Source organism: Asterias amurensis, chromosome 19 (genome assembly GCF_032118995.1).
Source record: "Asterias amurensis chromosome 19, ASM3211899v1".
NCBI lineage: Eukaryota > Metazoa > Echinodermata > Asteroidea > Forcipulatida > Asteriidae > Asterias > Asterias amurensis.
In genome coordinates this window covers 12,164,141-12,176,503 of record NC_092666.1, presented here as the reverse complement: position 1 = coordinate 12,176,503, position 12,363 = coordinate 12,164,141, and the positions used below count along the sequence as shown (strand labels likewise).

General features: G+C 37.1%; 1 protein-coding gene across 3 annotated transcripts in view; it reads left to right on the top strand.

Annotated features, from left to right (window-relative positions):
• Nucleotides 1-12,363, top strand: part of LOC139951311 (cystathionine beta-synthase-like) — a 132,720-nt gene that overhangs the window by 100,294 nt on the left and 20,063 nt on the right. The gene's annotated exons all lie outside the window — the stretch shown is intronic.

Here is a 12,363-nt window from a genome sequence, read left to right as displayed (position 1 = left end):
AATAAGTGTTGTTAAAAATGCAAAGATTTTTTTTCTCGATGTGTATTATGGTAATTTAGCATCAAAAGGGTTGTTGCTCGAACAACTAACAATTAAAGGAACACGTTCCCTTATGAGGCGCCAAGTGTAAACTTATTATTTAACGCAACTATTAACAACTATCTCACCAAGTCGACTTACAGAAACTAAGAAGTTGACTTAACAGCCTGAACACGCGTTGAGATGTGTGTGTATCAAACCTTGTGAACCACTATGAGAGCACTCTATTTCCTAGTCTTTATATTGCTTTTTAACTTTACGTTTGCGGGCTTAAACTAAATGTAATACTGTAATGCCCCTTTAAATGATGTTTGACCAGGCAAAGATATAAAGTAGGTTCCAACGGTTACAAAATATTAGTATGATTAGCCCGTGCTTAGCCCGCTCATGGGGGTTCCATTGTTTGTGATTAAATTTACTTCATTATCATTATGTTTGACAACTTGGACCGAGCACCTCTGGGTCAAAAGATGTTTTGGAGTTTTCTTAACTTTACAAAATTATGATGTCACTTAACCATTGCTTCGTCCTTCGGATGGGACGTAAAGCCGTTGGTCCCATGTGTTATGTAACGCATATAAAAGAAACTCAGTGTACTTATCGAAAAGAGAAGGATTTCGCCCCGGTGTTCCCGGTCCGATCGGCAGCAAAATTGTGCCACAGCACCTTGTAAAGCATTACATGGTGCTACCAGAGTATTAGTATGATTTGCCCGTGCTTAGCCCGCTCATGGGGGTTCCATTGTTTGTGATTAAATTTACTTCATTATCATTATGTTTGACAACTTGGACCGAGCACCTCTGGGTCAAAAGAATTACGGATTTATTTTAAAAACATGTCATGACACGGCGAAACGCGCGTATACGAGGGTGGCTTTTCCCGTTATTTTCTCCTGGCTAAATTTTCACAGGTTTGTTATTTGATATAGAAGTTTTGATACACGAAGTGTGGGCCTTGGACAATACTGTTTACCGAAAGGGTCCAATGGCTTTAAGTCATGTTTGACGCCTTGGATCGGGCACCACTAGGGCAGGAGATGTTAAGGAGGTTCCAAACGATACAAAATTAGTATGCTTAGCCCGATCGTGGGTTCCAGTATTTTCTTATTTTATGTAAATAACATTAAATGCGTTAAAGGAACACGTTGTCTTGGAACGGACGAGTTGGTCTATAAAAAGCGTTTGTAACCGTTTGTTATAAAATACATAATGGTTGGAAAGATGTAAAATGATCCACACAAATTTGCCTCGAAATTGCGTGGTTTTCCTTTTACTTTGCGAACTAACACGGTCGGCCATTTTTGGGAGTCATAAAAAACAGGATCTATGGAAAAGCTGAAAATAAAAACCATGACGAAATATACCATTGTTATTCAATAGAGACGTATTGTAGTCACTTTGGTTGGGGAGTGAGGAAACTAGTAAAACACACGTAAATCACAGTGCTGGCTGGGACATAATTTTATGCACCTGACAGATCTATGCATGGATATTCTTTAAAAGTTGTTGTTTATTTGAATAGCTTCACATGGTTCGTTGAAATATAAGGGGGTTGGTTGTGGCGACAACAACCTTTTTATCCTTTTAACAACCATCATATATAATGTAACTTCACGGCTGATGGTTGCACTTTGGTATTGTCACTTTTCAACTCGGCTCTACGTGCTGTCTGGTACCTTCCATACATACATTTTGTTGTGAAGATTTAAATTGGGTAAAGGCTTATAGTTTGATGAATAATATGACGAAAACAAACTTTTATCCTTTTGAACTGAATTCATGATTTATTGTCTCATTCTTCTCACGTAGCTATTTAGTAGGGTCAAAACGTGAGGTCAGTAACACTTTTTTGCAAGTACATGTACACCATGTAATGTTAGTTGGACGCAGTTTGCTAACAGCCATTTTCCTTTTTTAAATAAAACCAGTAAATTAATAATTTTGCTTAGTACATAAAATAAATCTGAAGAGGATGCCTGAATTAACTAATACAATCGGAGTTGGACGAGGTGTAGACTTGGGAGTTGGACGAGGTGTAGACTTGATTCAAGTAGATCGACTTACTGACATAATCCATCTCACCAAGTCGACTAAGATAAAATGATCAGTCGACTAACTGACATAATTTATCTCACCAAGTCGACTTACAGAAACTAAGAAGTTGACTTAAAGCCATTGGACCCTTTCGGTACAGAAAAAAAAGTTCACAGATTTATTAATAATTTACAGGGTTTACAGAAGGTAATGGTGAAAGACTTCTCTTAAAATATTAGTCCATGAAATGGTTTACTTTTTGAGAAAACGGTAAAACAATATAAATTCTCGTTAACGAGAATTACGGATTTGTTATAAACACATGTCATGACACGGCGAAACGCGCGAAAACAGGAGTAGGTTTTCCCGTTATTTTCTTCCGACTCCGATGTCCGATTGAGCCTCAATTTCCACAGGATTGTTATTTAATATATATATATTGTGATACAGGTTTGTTATTTGATATAGAAGTTTTGATACACGAAGTGTGGGCCTTGGACAATACTGTTTACCGAAAGGGTCCAATGGCTTTAAGTCATGTTTGACGCCTTGGATCGGGCACCACTAGGGCAGGAGATGTTAAGGAGGTTCCAAACGATACAAAATTAGTATGCTTAGCCCGATCGTGGGTTCCAGTATTTTCTTATTTTATGTAAATAACATTAAATGCGTTAAAGGAACACGTTGTCTTGGAACAGACGAGTTGGTCTATAAAAAGCGTTTGTAACCGTTTGTTATAAAATACATAATGGTTGGAAAGATGTAAAATGATCCACACAAATTTGCCTCGAAATTGCGTGGTTTTCCTTTTACTTTGCGAACTAACACGGTCGGCCATTTTTGGGAGTCATAAAAAACAGGATCTATGGAAAAGCTGAAAATAAAAACCATGACGAAATATACCATTGTTATTCAATAGAGACGTATTGTAGTCACTTTGGTTGGGGAGTGAGGAAACTAGTAAAACACACGTAAATCACAGTGCTGGCTGGGACATAATTTTATGCACCTGACAGATCTATGCATGGATATTCTTTAAAAGCTTTTGTTTATTTGAATAGCTTCACATGGTTCGCTGAAATGAAAGGGGGTTGGTTGTGGCGACAACAACCTTTTTATCCTTTTGACAACCATCATATATAATGTAACTTCACGGCTGATGGTTGCACTTTGGTATTGTCACTTTTCAACTCGGCTCTACGTGCTGTCTGGTACCTTCCATACATACATTTTGTTGTGAAGATTTAAATTGGGTAAAGGCTTATAGTTTGATGAATAATATGACGAAAACAAACTTTTATCCTTTTGAACTGAATTCATGATTTATTGTCTCATTCTTCTCACGTAGCTATTTAGTAGGGTCAAAACGTGAGGCCAGTAACACTTTTTTGCAAGTTCATGTACACCATGTAATGTTAGTTGGACGCAGTTTGCTAACAGCCATTTTCCTTTTTTAAATAAAACCAGTAAATTAATAATTTTGCTTAGTACATAAAATAAATCTGAAGAGGATGCCTGAATTAACTAATACAATCGGAGTTGGACGAGGTGTAGACTTGGGAGTTGGACGAGGTGTAGACTTGATTCAAGTAGATCGACTTACTGACATAATCCATCTCACCAAGTCGACTAAGATAAAATGATCAGTCGACTAACTGACATAATTTATCTCACCAAGTCGACTTACAGAAACTAAGAAGTTGACTTAAAGCCATTGGACCCTTTCGGTACAGAAAAAAAAGTTCACAGATTTATTAATAATTTACAGGGTTTACAGAAGGTAATGGTGAAAGACTTCTCTTAAAATATTAGTCCATGAAATGGTTTACTTTTTGAGAAAACGGTAAAACAATATAAATTCTCGTTAACGAGAATTACGGATTTGTTATAAACACATGTCATGACACGGCGAAACGCGCGAAAACAGGAGTAGGTTTTCCCGTTATTTTCTTCCGACTCCGATGTCCGATTGAGCCTCAATTTCCACAGGATTGTTATTTAATATATATATTGTGATACAGGTTTGTTATTTGATATAGAAGTTTTGATACACGAAGTGTGGGCCTTGGACAATACTGTTTACCGAAAGGGTCCAATGGCTTTAAGTCATGTTTGACGCCTTGGATCGGGCACCACTAGGGCAGGAGATGTTAAGGAGGTTCCAAACGATACAAAATTAGTATGCTTAGCCCGATCGTGGGTTCCAGTATTTTCTTATTTTATGTAAATAACATTAAATGCGTTAAAGGAACACGTTGTCTTGGAACAGACGAGTTGGTCTATAAAAAGCGTTTGTAACCGTTTGTTATAAAATACATAATGGTTGGAAAGATGTAAAATGATCCACACAAATTTGCCTCGAAATTGCGTGGTTTTCCTTTTACTTTGCGAACTAACACGGTCGGCCATTTTTGGGAGTCATAAAAAACAGGATCTATGGAAAAGCTGAAAATAAAAACCATGACGAAATATACCATTGTTATTCAATAGAGACGTATTGTAGTCACTTTGGTTGGGGAGTGAGGAAACTAGTAAAACACACGTAAATCACAGTGCTGGCTGGGACATAATTTTATGCACCTGACAGATCTATGCATGGATATTCTTCAAAAGTTGTTGTTTATTTGAATAGCTTCACATGGTTCGTTGAAATATAAGGGGGTTGGTTGTGGCGACAACAACCTTTTTATCCTTTTAACAACCATCATATATAATGTAACTTCACGGCTGATGGTTGCACTTTGGTATTGTCACTTTTCAACTCGGCTCTACGTGCTGTCTGGTACCTTCCATACATACATTTTGTTGTGAAGATTTAAATTGGGTAAAGGCTTATAGTTTGATGAATAATATGACGAAAACAAACTTTTATCCTTTTGAACTGAATTCATGATTTATTGTCTCATTCTTCTCACGTAGCTATTTAGTAGGGTCAAAACGTGAGGTCAGTAACACTTTTTTGCAAGTACATGTACACCATGTAATGTTAGTTGGACGCAGTTTGCTAACAGCCATTTTCCTTTTTTAAATAAAACCAGTAAATTAATAATTTTGCTTAGTACATAAAATAAATCTGAAGAGGATGCCTGAATTAACTAATACAATCGGAGTTGGACGAGGTGTAGACTTGGGAGTTGGACGAGGTGTAGACTTGATTCAAGTAGATCGACTTACTGACATAATCCATCTCACCAAGTCGACTAAGATAAAATGATCAGTCGACTAACTGACATAATTTATCTCACCAAGTCGACTTACAGAAACTAAGAAGTTGACTTAAAGCCATTGGACCCTTTCGGTACAGAAAAAAAAAGTTCACAGATTTATTAATAATTTACAGGGTTTACAGAAGGTAATGGTGAAAGACTTCTCTTAAAATATTAGTCCATGAAATGGTTTACTTTTTGAGAAAACGGTAAAACAATATAAATTCTCGTTAACGAGAATTACGGATTTGTTATAAACACATGTCATGACACGGCGAAACGCGCGAAAACAGGAGTAGGTTTTCCCGTTATTTTCTTCCGACTCCGATGTCCGATTGAGCCTCAATTTCCACAGGATTGTTATTTAATATATATATTGTGATACAGGTTTGTTATTTGATATAGAAGTTTTGATACACGAAGTGTGGGCCTTGGACAATACTGTTTACCGAAAGGGTCCAATGGCTTTAAGTCATGTTTGACGCCTTGGATCGGGCACCACTAGGGCAGGAGATGTTAAGGAGGTTCCAAACGATACATAATTAGTATATGCTTAGCCCGGTTTTGGGTTCCAGTATTTTCTTATTTTATGTAAATAACATTATATGCGCTAAAGGAACACGTTGCCTTGGATCGGACGAGTTGGTCTATAAAAAGCGTTTGTAACCGTTTGTTATAGAATACATGATTGGAAAGATGTTGTAAAAGTAGAATAAAATGATCCACACAAATTTGCCTCGAAATTGCGTGGTTTTCCTTTTACTTTGCGAACTAACACGGTCGGCCATTTTTGGGAGTCGAAAAAAAACAGGATCTATGAAAAAACTGAAAATAAAAACCATGTCGGAATATACCATTGCTATTCAATAGAGACATTTTGTAGTCACTTTGGTTGGGGAGCGAGGAATCTAGCACTAAACACACGAAAATCCCATGGCTGAGACATCAGCTAGTTTAAATACACCAGAAGATTTTAGAGTATAAAGGCTTATAGTTTGATGAATAATATGACGAAAACAAAGTTTTATTCTTTTGAGCTGAATTCATGATTTATTGTCTCATTTTTCTCACGTAGCCGTTTAGTAGGGTGAAAACGTGACGACAGAAACACTATTTTGCTAGTACATGTACACCATGTAATGTTAGTTGGAAGCAGTTTGCTAGCAGCCATTAACCCTTTTTTAATAAAATCAGTAAATTAATAGTTTTGCTTGTTACATAAAATAAAATTGAAGAGGATGCCTGAATTGACTAATACAATCGGAGTTGGATGAGGTGTAGACTTGATTCAAGTCTTAGATTGTGGTTATTCTTCTTCATTCCAGGCACGAAAAACGCCCCCACATTATTAGCGATCACGCGGGCCCTAACGTGCAATCTCAATACGCACACGTTGCAACGTGTGCAGGCTGTGTATGAGTAAACTTCTTAATTAGTTACTGTAAGTCGACTTGGTGAGATAAATTATGTCAGTAAGTCGACTTACCATTTTATCTAAGTCGACTTGGTGAGATAAATTATGTTGTTAAGTCAACTGATTGTTTTGAATAAGTCGACTTAGCAAAATAATATGTCGGCAAGTAAATGATTCCACGAAATAAGTCGTCTTGATGAGATAGCGTATGTCGGTAACTCGATATGTCGGATGGCACTCCTGGAGCTCCGTACCTTTTGCCAGTCAATGGAAAATCACGCCATGTGCACGCACATATGGCACTGGCGTATAATGTGTAAACAAGTTTGAACAAGCTATAGACACGAGGGGTATGCTGCGTTAGGCATAAACTCTTAGGCCAAGAAAATATACAAATGCTTACTTTTGAACCGTAAGACAAGGTCAAAATGGGATTATGTCTGCGAGGCGTTTACGGAGTTTCGAATGATGATTCCGATGATGTATTGATTATAAGAATCCCCTGTGTAGATCAGAAGTAATGATTTTATATTAATAAACAACTTTGAATGACCATCATTCAAGAACGGTTGACGTCATCATGACGTAACTTAAACGGTTTCCTCTCCTTATGAATATCTAACTTTGTGTGAAGTTTCAAGTTCATACGAGTTTGGAAAAGGTGCTTTTGTTAGCGGACAAGGTATTTTTGAGTTGGCCGAACAAACTTAAAAATACACTAGACTCAAGTTTTTGTCATAACAAAAACAAGGTGTTCGGCTTCCGGGAGTACAAAAATACACCCTGGTGAACAATTATCAAAGGAAAAACCCATGAAAATAGGCCTTTTCAAAGCATTTTACATGCACTTCCGGTTTAGAAAGGTCAAAAGGTCAAGAGAAGGTCACCAACATATCCATTTTTGTGAAGTACGTAAAGCCCTTTCGTATGATGTGTAGATTGTTAAAAAAGCTTTTGTGGTTGAGGAAATCGGAACTGATGAATAATCACGACTAGAGAAGAGACTAACTAACCGGAAGGGAAATGTTTGTTAAAAACGCCTTGAAAATAGACTGTACGTAAAGCCCTTTCATATTATGTATAGATTGTCAAAATAGCTTTTGTGGTTGAGGACATAGGAACTTATGAATAATGTCGACTGGAGAAGAGACTAACTAAACGAAAGGGAAATGTTTATTGAAAACGCCTTGAAAACAGACTATAAACGAAGCTGATGTAATATTTTAAAAAAGAAGTAAAAAAATAAAATAAAAAAACAACAACAACAACATCAACAACTGGTTTAGCGGGTTTCCCATCCAAGTACTGACCGGGCCCGATATTGCTTAATTTCACTGATCGGACGAGAACCGGTGTGATCAACGCAGTACGGTAGTAGTCAAAACAAAAAATGTATTTTTGACGAAAATACACAAAAAATCTGATTTGAACCAGAAGACAAGGTAAAAATGGGGTCATGTCTGCGAGGCCTTTACGGAGTTTTGAACGACCTTTTCGATTATGTATCGATTGTAAGAATCCATCACGTGGATCAAAAATAATGTTTTTTTGAAATAATAAACTTTGAATTTTTATAACTCAAGAATGGATGACGTCATCATGACCTAACTAACACATTATTCCACTCCTAATGCATATCTAACTATGTGCGAAGTTTCAAGTTCATACGAGTTTGGGAAGTGTGCTTTTGTTCGAGGACAAGGGACGAAGAGAAGAAGAAGATGAAAATCTGGATTGTTTTATTGATTTGTTTGTACTAAAGTTTTGTTTAATCCGGCAGTTTATTTTAGCAAGACCACTCCTAATTGCTTGGGCCTTATACTTTAACCATTCTGTTTTCTTTGAATGTTTTGTATTGTAACATCCATGTCTGTGCATGGAGGTAGAAATAGATTAGTTTACGTAACGTCCTTTCCTACTAGAGAAAGTTTAAAAGGGCTTATATGTTATTCCAGAGATTTTTTTTCTTCAAAATATTTAACTCAGAATAACTTGGATAGTTGTTTTAACAAATAATCAAAACAATTGATGATTATGCTAAGTTCAAGAAGTAATAGATACTGACGTGAATTCCGTGGGCCCAACACGCCCTTCACCCAGGGGGAGTTGTCGATCGATGTAACGTCTCTATTCTTCTCGGTGTTTAACCAAAACATGACCAATGTTCGTCATTTTGTACTGTTGTTTTCTCACATAATTAAAAGTCCCATGAATCACTGAAGTAGGTGGCCATCTCAGCGAAACTTCGTCTTCAATTCCACATTGACCACTAAGCCATCAGAAGGGTAACATTTGAACAATTTGACGCCGAAGATTGAGAGGAAATCGTTTCCGCAGCGTTCTGCATAAATAGAGCTATACAGCTCTAAATAATAGAGCTATATAGCTCTATGCATATCACGCTATGGGTACAATAAACTTGGCAGCATGCCACCAAATAAATGATGCCTAATACACTACACGTGTACGACACACGTGTTACGCACAACCAATGGGGAAATTTCGTAAATCTTTATACATGAAATTATGAATTTTCAAACTCGATTTTGAACCAGAAGACGAGATCAAAATGGGATCATGTCTGCGAGGCATTTACGGAGTTTTTAACGAACTTTCCGATGATGTGTCGATTGTAACAACCCATCATGTAGATCAAAAGTTATGATTTTTTTAAATAATAAACTTTGAAAATTCATAACTCAAGAATTGATGACGTCATCGTGACGTAACTCAAACGGTTTCTTCTCCTGATAAATATATAACTATGTGTGAAGTTAGAAGTTCATACAGGTTTGGGAAGTGTGCTTTTGTTAGAGGGCAAGGGACGGAGATGTATTTTTGAAGAAAAATATACAATTGCAAACTTTGACCTTCAGGTACGAACGGAAGGAGGGGTCATACGATTTTGACGTTAACTTTTCAAATGTAGTCCCAGTCTTGATCTATCAGATGCGTAATTATGAATATCATAACTGTAAGATTCGAAGACATATAGCGAAAAGCAAATGGTCACTTTTTGAACCTAAAAACCTTGTAATTCGACCACTGATGACGTCATCATGACGAAACTAAAACGGTTTCATCTACTAATGAATATCTAACTATGTGTGAAGTTTCAAGTTTATGTGAGCTTAGCAAGTATGTCTTTGTTAGCGGACAAAAACCACGGAGAAGAGGACGAAGTAAAAAACTAGACATAACATTTTTGTTAATTACAAAAATACGGTGTTCGGTTGGGCGTTACGTGATGACGTAGTTCAAAAACATTGAACCATAAACATAACGATGACTTTTTCTACAACGTGTCGTTAATTTTTATAGTTAAACTTGTGTCGGCAGTTTTTAACGACTCCTTTTTTCTTCACAAATGCAATATTTTTGTGTGAGATTGGCTTTAGGTTTTAATTTGCAATTTCCAATGGGGAAATTTCGTAGTTCTTTTTACATGAAATTATGAATTTTCAAACTCGATTTTGAACCAGAAGACGAAATCAAAATGGGATCATGTCTGCGAGGCATTTACAGAGTTTTTAACGAACTTTCCGATGATGTGTCGATTGTAACAACCCATCATGTAGATCAAAAGTTATGATTTTTTTAAATAATAAACTTTGAAAATTCATAACTCAAGAATTGATGACGTCATCGTGACGTAACTCAAACGGTTTCTTCTCCTAATAAATATCTAACTATGTGTGAAGTTAGAAGTTCATACAGGTTTGGGAAGTGTGCTTTTGTTAGAGGGCAAGGGACGGAGATGTATTTTTGAAGAAAAATATACAATTGCAAACTTTGACCTTCCGGTACGAACGGAAGGAGGGGTCATACGATTTTGACGCTAACTTTTCAAATGTAGTCCCAGTCTTGATCTATCAGATGCGTAATTATGAACATCATAACTGTAAAATTCGAAGACATATAGCGAAAAGCAAATGGTCACTTTTTGAACCTAAAAACCTTGTATTTCGACACCTGATGACGTCATCATGACGAAACTAAAACGGTTTCATCTACTAATGAATATCTAACTATGTGTGAAGTTTCAAGTTTATGTGAGCTTTGCAAGTATGTCTTTTAAACCAGACCTTTGCCAGACTTGTATGCTGTGGTGATGGTTAAGCATCAAAGGATGTATATTTCAACCTAAAAGGCAATAAACAACGCCCTTTCAAATCATTTCACAGTCACATCCGGTTTAAACAGGTCAAAAGGTCAACGAAAGTTCACCAACATATCCATTTCTGTAAAGTACGTAACGCCCTTTCGTATGATGTATAGATTGTCAAAATAGCTTATGTAGTTTAGGTTATAGAGGAAATATTGACGACTGTAGAAAAGACTGTAAGGGGCATGTATGTTTTAACCGCCTTGAACGAAGACTATTCTTCATGAAGCTTTTTCGCGCTCTATGGATGATCACTGGAGCGTGACTCTGCTGCACCGCCAATATACTACACGTTGTGTGTATGCCTACGTGCAATGTTTATGCACATACCAATGGGGATTTACGTTGTTCTTTAGACGTGAATTTTGAAATTTTCAACCTCTCTTTTGAGCCGGAAGACAACATCAAAATGGGGTCATGCCTGTGGGGCGTTTACGGAGTTTTCAATAACGATTCCGATGATGTTTCGATTGTAAGAATCCCTCATGTAGATCAAAAGTTATGATTTTTTTAATTAATAAACTTTGAATATTCATAACTCAAGAATTAATGACGTCATCATAACGTAACTCACACGGTTTCTTCTCCTAATAAATCGCTAACTATGTGTGAAGTTTCAAGTTATACGAGTTTTGGAAAGGCGCTTTTGTTAGCGGACAAGGGATGGTCAGAAGAAGAAGAAGAAGAAGAAGAAGAAGAAGAAGAAGAAGAAGAAGAAGAAGAAGAAGAAGTATGATGAAAAAGAAAAAAAAACCCAAACAAAAATAAGAGGTGTTCCGGGCTGTTGGCCCGAACACCTAAAAAAAAAAAAAAAAAAAAAGCGAAAAAAAATAAGAGGTCTTCGGACTCGAGTCCGAACAGCTAAAAAAAAAACGAACAAAAATAAGAGGTGTTCGGGTTCAATACCCGAACACCTAAAAATTGTGTACATACATTAAGCGTGAGGTCTTGCGATCTCGGTGTTGAAAACACTCCTGGTCCCAGCCTTGGTTTTGGGTTGCTGGCCCTTGGTCTTGGTCTGGGAGAAAAAAAAGTTACTTAGACTCTGGTTTTCCATATGAGGTGTCGGTCTTGAATTCAGCACTGTCCAGCCCATGGTCTGCCAAATTCTAGGAAAGTCTGGTCTCGACTACAACAATGCCAGTTAAGGTGCAGTCACACTGGCCTCGATAGCGAGAACCAAAACGCTACCAATGCACGCCCTCCATTGGTTGAATGAGCAAGGGCATACTCTGCGTAGAGCAATCCAACCAATATAATGCCTTCTCTTTGCGTCGAGATCGTTTAAATTTTCGTTATCGCTGCAGTGAAACTTGGCCTTCAGCCCCTGATCTACTAGATTCTACGAGATTCAGGGCCAAATTTCAAAAAGCTGCTAGGCAAAACATTTGCTTAGCATGAAATTTCTGCCTCAATGAAAACAGGAGTACCAACCAAATGTCCACATGATTTTCAGGATGAACAAACAATACCAGTAACAAGCAATATGCAACGAATGGAATCTTG